The sequence below is a fragment of the Marmota monax genome, unplaced genomic scaffold (genome assembly GCF_021218885.2).
Source record: "Marmota monax isolate L192 unplaced genomic scaffold, Marmota_monax_Labrador192_F-V1.1 WCK01_AAM20220418_F8-fsc00027, whole genome shotgun sequence".
NCBI lineage: Eukaryota > Metazoa > Chordata > Mammalia > Rodentia > Sciuridae > Marmota > Marmota monax.
This window is the reverse complement of record NW_026694617.1, coordinates 7,940,997-7,952,931: the sequence shown is the minus strand read 5'-3', so window position 1 is coordinate 7,952,931 and position 11,935 is coordinate 7,940,997. Positions and strand designations below refer to the sequence as shown.

At 35.3% G+C, this 11,935-nt stretch overlaps 1 pseudogene; it reads right to left on the bottom strand.

Annotated features, from left to right (window-relative positions):
• Nucleotides 1–7,472: 7,472 nt before the first annotated feature.
• Nucleotides 7,473–11,469, bottom strand: LOC124077889 (phosphatidylinositol N-acetylglucosaminyltransferase subunit C-like; annotated as a pseudogene).
• Nucleotides 11,470–11,935: the final 466 nt, after the last annotated feature.

Below are 11,935 nucleotides of genomic sequence, written 5' to 3'. Positions count from 1 at the left end.
TGTATAGATAATAATCATGTATTGCATATTTCCCAAAAAGCTGGGAGAAAGGATTTTGAATGTTATCACCACAAACCAATGATAAATGTTTGAGGAGAAGATAAACTTATCCTGATTCAAACATTATGCAATGCATATACATATCAAAACATTACATGGAAACCCATACATGTAAAAAATTGTATGTCAATATAAATACTATATACTTATTTGTATTCAAAAATAATGATTTTGTCACATGTATTAGATATGACATTTCATTTTAATTTACTATATATTTGGAAATATGTTTATGTCATGTTTCCATTACTCCTAAAATAGAGGGTTTGGATTAGCAAGCATATGCTCACCTTTTAACTCATAAAATCAGTCAGATTTAACAAATAGAAAAAAATAATAGGATGGCTAATTAAATTTGAATTTCTGATAAATAGTAAATAATGTTAACGACAATATATATTAAATATTTTGCATTCCATATTTTAGTTACATTTTGATTTTAAGACAAATTTATACTTGTATATTGATTATCTGAAATTAAGATTTACCTGGATATCCTGTGTCTTATCTGGCAATCCTACCACCCACATTTGTAGACATTTGAATTAAAATATAATAGCCAGAACTCTTCTATACCTAGAAATCTTCATAAGGTATACAATCTTTAAAAGGATGAGTTTCAGGCTGAGCATCCTGAGCAATGAATGTGGATAGTAGATATGGCTGCAGTACAGACTGTTATCTGTTCCAGACAGGAGGTAAAGGCGACTTGCACCAAGAAGATAGTAAAGAAGCTGGAAAGAAGCAGATGGAATTGTAAGATAATCATTATAAAATCGACGTGGAAGTCCATTTGTCTAAACCAAGGATGTTGATGTAACAAAGTTTTATTTGGAGAACCTGGGCAGCTTGTTAGTAATCCCTCTGCATCACTATAGCTCCCTAAATCTGTTTTCATAAAGCAGGTTATTGTTCCTATTAAGACACCTTACCTCACCCCAGCTTTATTTACCACTCTGCTCTCCCTTCTCATCCTCAAGCCCTCCAGCCATTCTGGCTCATTTTCAGACTGGCATCTGTTCCTTTGCATGATGACTCTGGATCTGTCCTTCCCTATACTCCCATGCAGTCTTCCAGTCTAATGCTAAGTGTCACTTTTCATCACCAGCCATTCTTTACATCCCTGACTCTATCAAATTTCTCTATTATATACTGTCAGAAAACTGACTACCTCTCCTCTCCACTTGTCAGAATTGACTTTTTTTCTTGTTTGCCACTTTTTATGAGAGCAAACATGAAGAGATGTACATAAACAGAGAGAACAACACAATGTACCCATCATCCAGACCCAATGCTATGGTGAGAATGCAAATGTCCTTGCAAAATTCATGTCCTGAAAATCCAAACCTTCAAGCTGATGGTATTAGAAAAAGGGCCTCTGGGCAGCAATTTAGTGGTGAGGCCCTAGTGAATGGGATGTGGTTTCATAAAGGAATCCATAAGGAGCTCTCCCATCCTTTCTGTTGTATAAGGACGCACCAAAGAGATGGCAGATCTCTTAACAAGACAATGAATCTTCTAGTCTTGAGTTTGAACTTTCCAGCCTCCAGAAAAATGAGGAATATTTTTTCTGTTGTCCATAGCCACACAGTTTATAGTCTTTGTTACATCAGCCTGAACTATTTGTTGGAACAATAGTAGTTCTTGGCAGTTTCATTTTAGTATAACCTCATCCAATTCCCTCCAGATTAGTTTGAAACATTTCCCACTTTGTCTAAAATAATTCAGTATGTATCTCTCAAAAACAGATGCTGTTTAAATATATATGTCATAATATATACTTCAAATATATATTATTGAAATTTTAAATATGTTTGTATGATTATTTGGGTTATTTGATTCATGCCAGTCTCTTCCACTGGACTGTAAACCTCAAGAACACAGGGACTGCTTTGGTCTTTAATTCTTGATGTATTACAACATCTAATGAAATTTTGGGAACTCAGTGATTTTTCTACCCTATGAATAGGTATTCGTTGAATCTTTTTATTTTAAAATCTTATCCTCTGTGGTCTACATTTTTATTAATGTTATTTCTATTTTTAATATTTTGCATTTAGAACACTGATAACTACAATAGGGCAGTGTACAACTTCAGAGGACACTTCCTAAAATAACTGGGGGTTCAGGAAGGTATGAAGATAGTTTCTCAAAGGCTGAAATAACATAGAAAATATGTGGAGTGATGTTAAAACAAAAGATCATCTAACAAGATGAAATTTAATCGGAAAAATACAAAGTTCTACATTGTTAAAAAATATATTTTATAATTTCCAATAAAGACCGTGGTTGAAAGAGAGCTAAGGGAAAAAAAGAATGGCGTGTTTTCACTAAAGTGAAAGCTCACTGTTAACTGTTGGCTTGCCTAAAACAGAGGCCTCATTCTCAGTAGATATTCATTAAATATGTGTCAAAAGCACAAATAAATGAGTGAACTGTAAGTTCTGTCTGCTACCAAAAATCATTTAAAGCTTAGACTGCACTAACAGAGTTACAGGCAATAAATATGACAAGGGAAGACACAGACCTTCTTTCTCTTGACGTCCCCATCATACCACACTAGGCTTACACCTGCTTCTGAACAAAATACCTAGAGTGGGTATATGCCAGATTATTCAGGAGGGGGTACCGACATGACTAGGACACTGAAAACCCAGTGAAAAAAGAGAATATATGATTGGAGGTGAGGTACAAGGTCAACGTGTTTAAGTGTACAAAGAGCCATTCATGTGGAAGGGCGTTAGTTTTGCGGCACCAGCAAATACATCCAGATGAAGCAACTAGAAGAAAAAATTCAGCTCAAAACAAAGGAAAGATGTGCTACAAATAAGACCTACCTCAAAATGCCAGGAGAGTGCCAGAGACTACTTTTGTTTATTTGCTCATTTGCTCTTTTGGAAAGATACAAACACAAACTAAGCAAATATTAGCCAAGGGTATTAGAGGAAAATTAAGAACAATACACATATTTTGTCAGGCTAGAGTTCAAGAAACCTCCAAAATTTAATAGTAAATTATTTAATTTAATATAATATCACAGGTGAAAAATATTCTTAAACATTTCAGAAAATATGGCAGAGAAAAAACAACAAATTATTTTATGAGTAATACAAAAGATATTTTAAGGATATGAAACCTGATAGAGATAAGAGTAGCTGAGGAAATATATTGAGCTAAAATACTATAATGATGAAATATGTATGGTTTTCACCTGTACTTTTCTAGAAATAAACTCTTACATTTTGAAATAATGAAGAGAACATTAATATGATTTTATAAAATTTAAATATCAGCTAATAGTTATAATCAAGAGTGATAGAAATATAAATCTTCAAATATGAGTGCAAAGAGTCTTCATCATTTAAGAGGCAATCTGGAAAATCCTTTATGAAAGTTCATCATAGCATCTATCTAGCCTATAAGATCGAGGAATTCATTCTTTCAAAAAAAATAGTTTGACTCATTTTGAGATGTGCTTTAATTGTTGTAAATTATTATGCATTAAGTTAATATTTCTTTTATTTTTCATAATATCCACCTTTCATCTTTAGTTCTACACTCTAGAAACAAAATCCACACAATCCTTCTTACATATATGAGTTCTTAAAATAATCAAAATTGAGTTTCTATTTCCTTCTTTCTCCAAATGAAACATTCTCATCTCTCAGCACCTCTCCCAGACACTCACTTTGGGACAGTGACCCAGAGATGTTTTCATTGTTTGCCCATGAACATTCTCCAGTTTGATTAAAGGATCTCCAAAAGTGAGCTTTCAGAGGAGAATAGTGCTGGGGGTGAGGGCTGGGGGAGAGTGGGTTCTTCCCAGCACAAGTGGGGAGGCCTCATCATATCCTGGCTTCTATTCTTGCCATTCAGAGCATAGCATACCTTGGACTTACACTGAAAGTATTAACAGGTAAAACTAAAATCCTCTCATTGCTCAATATAAATGCATTTTAGCTAGCAGGGCATTAGTTAGCAATAATTAAAATTTCTATGTAAATGGTATCATAAATCCTCCAAATCATCTTTTTTGAAATAAATGTGGTATCTGCAATGTAAAAAAGGTATTATTCCCACTTTATAAACAAGAAAACTAATGACACAGATTAGGCCAAAACCAACGAGTAACTACAATTAGTTTAGAATTATCCAAGCTTGGTGCATTGCACATTGTGTTACATAATGCTATCCTCTGATAGGTACTTTCCATGGTCTTTATAACATTATTTACCCTAAATAAAATTTTTATCCTACTAATATGGAGATAGATAAGTAAGTAGAAAGAGAAACTCTTCCTTACTTGCTTTTATCCTCTTGTGTACCTTCTTAAATAAGTGAACAAAAGGCTTGAGGTTTATTTAGTACTTTGGAGCAAGTGGGGGCTTTTCTTAGAATAGTTAATTAAAACTGGCAGGTAATTTTTCTTAAAGGTCTAAAATGATGAAAGTAACATTTTATGCTAAGACTTTTGAGACAGTAAACAAAATAAGAATTATGCACTTAAACCAAAACTTATGAACTATGGATTCAAAATTTATTAGCATGGACCTAAAAGCCATTTAAATAAATGAAAATGATACAGTTTTCATCAGCTTTTCAGTTTCTTTCCAGGAATGAATTGAACAAATCCATTAGAGCAACAGACATATTTCAGCAGTGAGTTCAAGTGGGATCCTGTTTAATAGACTGTGGCTGATGCCTCAGAGACTAAAGGTAGTCCTGGAACCAGGATACCTAAGGAAACTTGATATATGTAATTTATACATCACTCAGCAACCTTGGCGAATCCCTCCTTTCTTATATTTTCAGAGACATGTAGCTACACCTGCAATTAATTATTTCTGTAAATTGCTCTCATATATCATGAGATAGTGTCACTAGGGATATTTCACTAAGGACTATATTCTCTCTGAATTCACTGGGTGCTCTGCACAGCATTCAGTGCAGGTTGGGGAAAACAAGAGGCAAGTCTCTCATCTGTAACTCATAATCATCTCTCAAGGGTGGGGACACTCTGATCTGGCTTCATCAAGGCAACAGTCACATCCCCTTGCTCATTTTATAACATGGTAAGCTACAACAACTCAAGCTCACACCTTCCTTGGTCCTGTCACTCCCCCTCCATGGCCATTTGAAGGTTTTTCATGCACATGGTCTTATTTTACTATATTCTCTTGCCTTCTGCTCTCAGGAGCCTCGTGTGGACCTGTCTGACTTGAATCACACTCTACAACCTGAAAAGGCTTTCTCCTATAAAACATTCATGAGGTCCTGGAACAAAACTTTTCCTTATTGTTTTCTTCTCTTGTTCAAGGACAATCAAGAGAAAAGTTCTCTTCTCCCCCGGGGAAATTGAATCACTTATCCTTCATCTGAAGACATGGGGCTTCTGGCAACTGCAGTAATTTGTTTATCTTTTATTTTTCATTTTATTTTGGACTATTATAAAATCAGGGAAGGAACACTTGCCTTGAAGATTTGTCATTGAATCCAGACAATGCCACATATTAAGGTGGTAAAGTTGCCCCTCTGAGTGTGTACTTCTTTATAGGAATTAGCATCACGTCCAAATTCAAAAGGCATTGTGATGATAAAATTAGGAAAAATAAATGAAAACCTCTGGCCCAATTTTTGTCATTTAATAGTTCAAAATGTGTTAAATTATAAATAAATGATTCCATTAGTATTATGACTTGATTTTTTTCTCTTAGCTGGATACATAATTCTTTTGACAAAGACTATTGTTCTCAAAGTCCCAGCATATTGTAAGAGTTCATCAAACAAATGCAAATCATTAACCAGGGACACAAGATATATTATGGTAACAGATGGTGGTAAAATCTCTACAGAGGAAATTAAAGGTGTGCTCCTAACTACACTTTACATATTGACAGCATCACTAAAAATATAACCTAAAGGTATTATTATTGCATAGATTTTGTTTTCATAACAGCCCACAGATTTATTTTCCAAGTGATATGCTTAGAATTCTTAGTTTTCTAATTTCATGTTAGAATTAAATATAAGTATCTGTAATAATCAAAAAGATTTAATTTAAAGGTTTTATATATATATATATATATATATATATATATATATATATATATATATATATATATATATATTACATATATACAAATTTCACAGAAACCTAAAATTTGATTAAACAAAAACACCCCTCTCAGGTTTTGCTGCCTCTCCCAAACCTCACCTTTTCCTTACTGTTAACCCTTGCCATACTAAGCTCTTCATGGGAATAAGGAGGTGTAATAAAATTCAATTTTTCAATTAGAAATAGAATGTTCTCAAATTCAAGAAGTGTCTTCTCTAGCTTTCTTCAAAATGACATGGTCTCCTGCAATTATGCCACTCAGGAGAACTGTTAGAATAATTTAAATGGCACTTGGATAATTATTAGTTAATTACTTCAGTCAATAAAGTTCTTTTTTTTTTTGTTACCAGGGATTGAATTCAGGGGCACTTGACCACTGAGCTACATCCCCAGCCCTATTTTGTATTTTAGATAGAGACAGAGTCTCGCTGAGTTGCTTAGTTCCTTGCTGTTCCTGAAAGTTGGCCTTGAACTCCAGATCCTCCGGCCTCAGCCTCCCAAGCAACTGATATTACAGGCATGTGCCACCTTAACTGGCTATAATAAAGTTCTTAATGCAACAAAATGGTAACTACTTTAAAAATATGACCATAAGATTTATGTTATTGTTTATAAGCTTATATTAAAGTTTATGTTACTGGATGTATCAGGTATATTTTAACATCTTTATAACAAAATAAAAGATAATTTTCAGAAGTTGACAGTAAATTCAATGAAAGGATATGTTTCAAGGAATAATATGAATGAAAGGGATGACTGGGCTCAGTTCTTTCAGTTTTCAGAGAAACCCAAAATCAAACCTTTTTATCATACACCATTTAATCTAAGAATAATATTTAAATAATAATAAATATAAGCCATAATATATAAAAATGATAAACATAAGAACATTTAGCATAAAAATGACATTTGATAATGGAAGAGTAGCTTAGAGAATTTTTTAGAGCACTAGGTACATTTATAAGGTAAATACATTGGCAATATTTGTGGGACAGTATTTGTGTGTGTGCACATATGTGTGTATACATGTTGTTACTTTTTTAATAGAGGCCACATCTGTTATAGTGAATAATAGATGAGAGGCAATAATTCAAGAGAGCACCAGAAAGCATTTTTATCATAAAATGACAGACTGGGTAAGCACATTCACCACCCAGGCCTTTGGTTAACTGTTTCTTCTGATCTCTGTTTTCTCATCCACATCAGCCTACAGCCTCAGACTCAGCTTTGCCTTTAGATTTGATGCTGGTTAGGATTCGGTCTACTGTTCTTTATAATGTAATACGTGGTCCTTAATTTAGCTGAGGAACTTGGACAAGTCTTTGATTTCAGCTTCATCCCAAGGCCCATGAGTGTGTTCTTCAAAAACTGCAGGTGAATCAGGTAGAAAGGGCAGAGGCATGAGGTGTAAACCAGCAGAAGAGCAAAGAGTATGGCTCCCACAGCACTAATGGACAGCAGACATCACAAGGCTGAGAATGCAAAAACCAGTGTGACCCCCACATAGCTGCAGACAGTACAGGCCTTCAGTTTCTTCTGTAACATGGGCCATGGTGCAAAACTCTGGATGGTTAAATGTAACCATGATGAAGGCACACAGGCACTGGGGAAGATGTGAAGTCTTCTGAAGGCAGACAGAAGCAAGGATGGCCATGTTCAAGGAGAGTGTGCTAGGTACAATGGTGGCATTAGCCCCATAATCAAAAAAGATTAGGTGGCCCAACAGCATGAAGACTGACATGGCATAGAGGGTGTCAGTGCTAACGGATTCTGTCAGGGTCTTCAGCACTGGTGAAAAACCATCAGTGAAAATAATGAAGACAAGGGTACTCTCAGGTCAATCCACAGGGTCTGCCCTCTTCTTCTGCCCTTCACCTCCATCAATGAGATAGACCGAAGCATAAGACATCAATGAAGATACTAGGCCAGTTCCAAAAAGCCAGTGGGGGGTCAGAAGACCCTCATCCATGTGTCACTAAATGACCTCAAAAACACAAATGCAGCACAGCTGTTTTATCACCACACTGGACTCCAATCCCACAGCCCAATTTGATATTTTCAGGCACAGATGTTTTTCCAGAGCTCTTCCAGCAACTGGTCCATGCAGGTATCAGGGAAGGGGCTGCCACTCATACAAGACCACCTGCCACTTGGCTTCCTTGGTGCTAGTTACAGGTTGAGCACACTTATCCTATTCCTTAAATTCAGGCCAATTCAGTCTCCCTCAAAAAAGTCCACGTAGTGCTTGCTCTTTATGAAATTCTGAAATAAGACTTCTCTGGAAATTCTATGCTGTTATCTACCAATATTTCCTTATTTTCAACCCAGTTAGGCGCATGAGAGATTAATTCTCTGAGGCAGGACAACACAGCCAAATTGCTGCCTGGGAATTCCTAGAAATACCTTAGTGGGACATTTTTTGTACCAATTCCATAAATTGTCTTCAGGGTAATTTCAAAACAAACAAACAAACAACAACAACAACAAAAAAAAAACAACAGTAAAATCAATGAAATCATTCAAGTTTTCTAAAGGAATTGGATGCCTGCTAGGATCTAAATTTTAAAGAGTGCATGTTCAAGTTCCCATTGATGTTCCCAAACACTCACACCTTTTGATACTGGCCAGTGTGAACAGGAAAGGAGTCCCAGGGACACCCAGAATCTCCTTAGCTCTTTGACAATTCTAATGCTGACTTTGTTTTATAATCACTTTGATCTTTCCAGCCACAAAGCTGGAAATCCAAGTTACCACTAATCCACTAAAGTTAAATTTTCATTCAAATATCTGTTACTGTAATTCGTGTGTATCTCACTTTTTTGTGTAATTTGACTCAGTTATTTTATATTCTCTCACTGTGCTCTGCTTTTTTCTTAAATTTTACTGTACTTTTTTCCCCCTGTTATCATGTAAGAGTAAAATAGCTGCAGGGAAGAATGAAATCACAGGTGTCTTGCAATCAAGGGTTATGATTTACTTTTATTGAAATTCACAGTGGGTTTGGATACCATGCTTATTATGTCTGATATCTTGTTCACATAATACTTTTAACATTTTATTTTATTTTTTTGACAGGAAAAGCTTTTTTGTGAGAATTAATTTGGGACAGTTTTTCTGCTGCAGTGAATAGATTTGATAGTAAATTTGATGAATTTTGTTCCATGTTTGCTCAAATGTTTCAAAGAATAGAATCCATTAAAATTTCTCCCTGTAAAATGTCTTATTTCTGCCAAAAATATGAATTTCAAGGCACTATATTGTTTTTTCCTTTATTTTATGAGTTGTGTCCTTTAGGGATCTCTTACATTCAGCAATTTCAATCCTTATTTGTTGGTTCATATAACAAAATGTAGTCTAATAGAGCAAACTTGAAAATCTTAAAATGAAAACAAAAAGCAGCATCTCATGATAATGTCAGTGAAGATATTTTCCCTTTAATTATGCAAAGCCCCAAATGTAATTAAAATACAATTCAGAAAATATGTATATCTATTTGTAATTATTTTAATAACAAACTCTCCTTTATATGTTTCTCTAGACAATTAGGTTATAAGGAGCAGTTACCATCTCCTGAAATATATATATACATACATACATATATATATATATATATATATATATATATATATATATATATATATATATATATGTGTGTGTGTGTGTGTGTGTGTGTGTGTGTGTGTGTGAGAGAGATTCAGTTCCCCAGGACCTGGAAATGAGCCTTATTACACCAATAAACCTGGAAGCTGGAGTGTCACTACTTGGCTTGGTCTCCAAATTCCACCTTACTGCATTCAACTATCTGATGGTATCTTTATTACATTTAAATCTTAAATATTTAAAAAATATATATTTAAATAATATATATTAAATATATTATTATATTTACATCCACCAATACTTTTAAATAAAGATGACTAGAAGTTGAATGAACACATACATCATTAGGGCACCAACTTGTTAGGGTAGCAAAAATGACTCTGGCTATTATCTAGACTGTCTATCTCAAGTTCACCAGATATCCTGAGGAAATTGTTCTTTCCTCCTCCAGTGAAAGTTGCAGAAGGACTAAGTGGACTAAGGTGGGCAGACATTCTTCTGTAAAGTCTCAGATAATAAATATTTTATGATTTGTAGCTACAAATATTCCTTGTTTCATCAATGTTTTTAAATGTGGAAAATATTCTTAGCTTGGAGTTGTAAAACAGCAAGCCTTAGTAGGCTAGAGAGGATGCTCAGAGGCATAGTGCTTACTTAGCATGCCCAGGGCCCTAGCTTTGATCCCCAGCACCATCAACAATAAAAACATAACAAACAAAAACAAAAACAAGAACATGCCTTGGCCTCCTCTGTCTGGAAGGCATTATTTTGTGAAACTCTAAGGATAGGTACATTAGAGGGCTGTGTACTCCTCCTTCAAGGCTGCCTCGCTCTGTAATGTCATTACATTAGGTTTTCTTCATTGTGACCAAAATACTTGACAAGAATAACTTAGAGGAGGGAAAGTTCATTTTGTCTTAGGATTTCAGACGTTCAGGCCATTTTCAGCTAACGCTATTGATCTGGGCCAAAGTGAGGCAGAAATGCTGCTTATCTCAAGGCAGCTGGGAAGCACAGAGGGAAAAGGATATAGAGAAGACACATCCTTCCAGGGCAGGTTCTCAGTAACTCACATCCTCCAGTTAGGCTCCTCCAACTTTCAGCTACCACCTAGCCAGTCCTTTCAAACTGGGATGAACTATTTAGGTTAGAATCTCATCATTTCACTGATGTTCATTTCACTCCAAATGTTCTTATAACACAGGAGTTTAGGGGGACACCTCATACCCAAACCAAAACAGGCATTAATGGTCAAGTAGTCTGGTCTCCCATCCTCATCTTTTTTGTGTGACTCCAATAGACACACAGCTCCAATTCCCAGGGCCTAGCTCCTCTCTGAAACAGCCACTAAGCAGGATTCAGCATGGCCATGAAACATGCTGATTTTGAGAGTTGTAGGAACCTGATTCAGATTCTGGCTTTGTGACCTCCTAGCAATGTGGCTTCATTTGAATTAAAGGGCTGGATGTTCAATTTCCTCCTCAGTAAAAGGGAAACACTGGAACCAGTGCTATTTAAATGAAGTGAAATGAGATTATATTGGAGAAAATATTGTTCTCTTTTTCAGAGACCAGAGCTCTGTATTAACTCAGACACTGAAGTTTCCTTACCTTCCCTCTGGGCACCTGCCCACTACAGGAGCCACAGGAAGTGCTGACATCTTGTAAAAGCCAGTGTTGCACATCCCAAGACATTCCTTCCTCTCAGCAGCTGGCCAGATCAGAATTGCTTCTTCAGAATCCTTTATGTCTACAGCTGTCATTATCTGAGAATATTTATCAAGGCACAGCTATTTGTTAAGGCACCTCTTCAGTGTCAGAGCATGACACTGAAGAAATCTATCTACCAAAGGGTGTTCTAGAAGCTATATACTTACTTTTCCTGGGAACCCTCTTCTCCAAGATAAATCTAGAAAGTGTATGTTTGATTATATAAACATAATAAGAAAACATGCAAATAGTATTCAACATTTTATGTCAAGAGACTATGTATGTATTTGTAAGAGATAATATTGTACTATTATATCTGTGTCAGGTGAACTGAAGTTATATTTAATCTCAAAATTGTGCCTTTAGTGTAGCTTTATACTTTATTAGGTTATTTCTCTTAAAGTATGTTCATCAAGTCTTTCAAGGAAGGACATGTGCTATGCAGATCAGT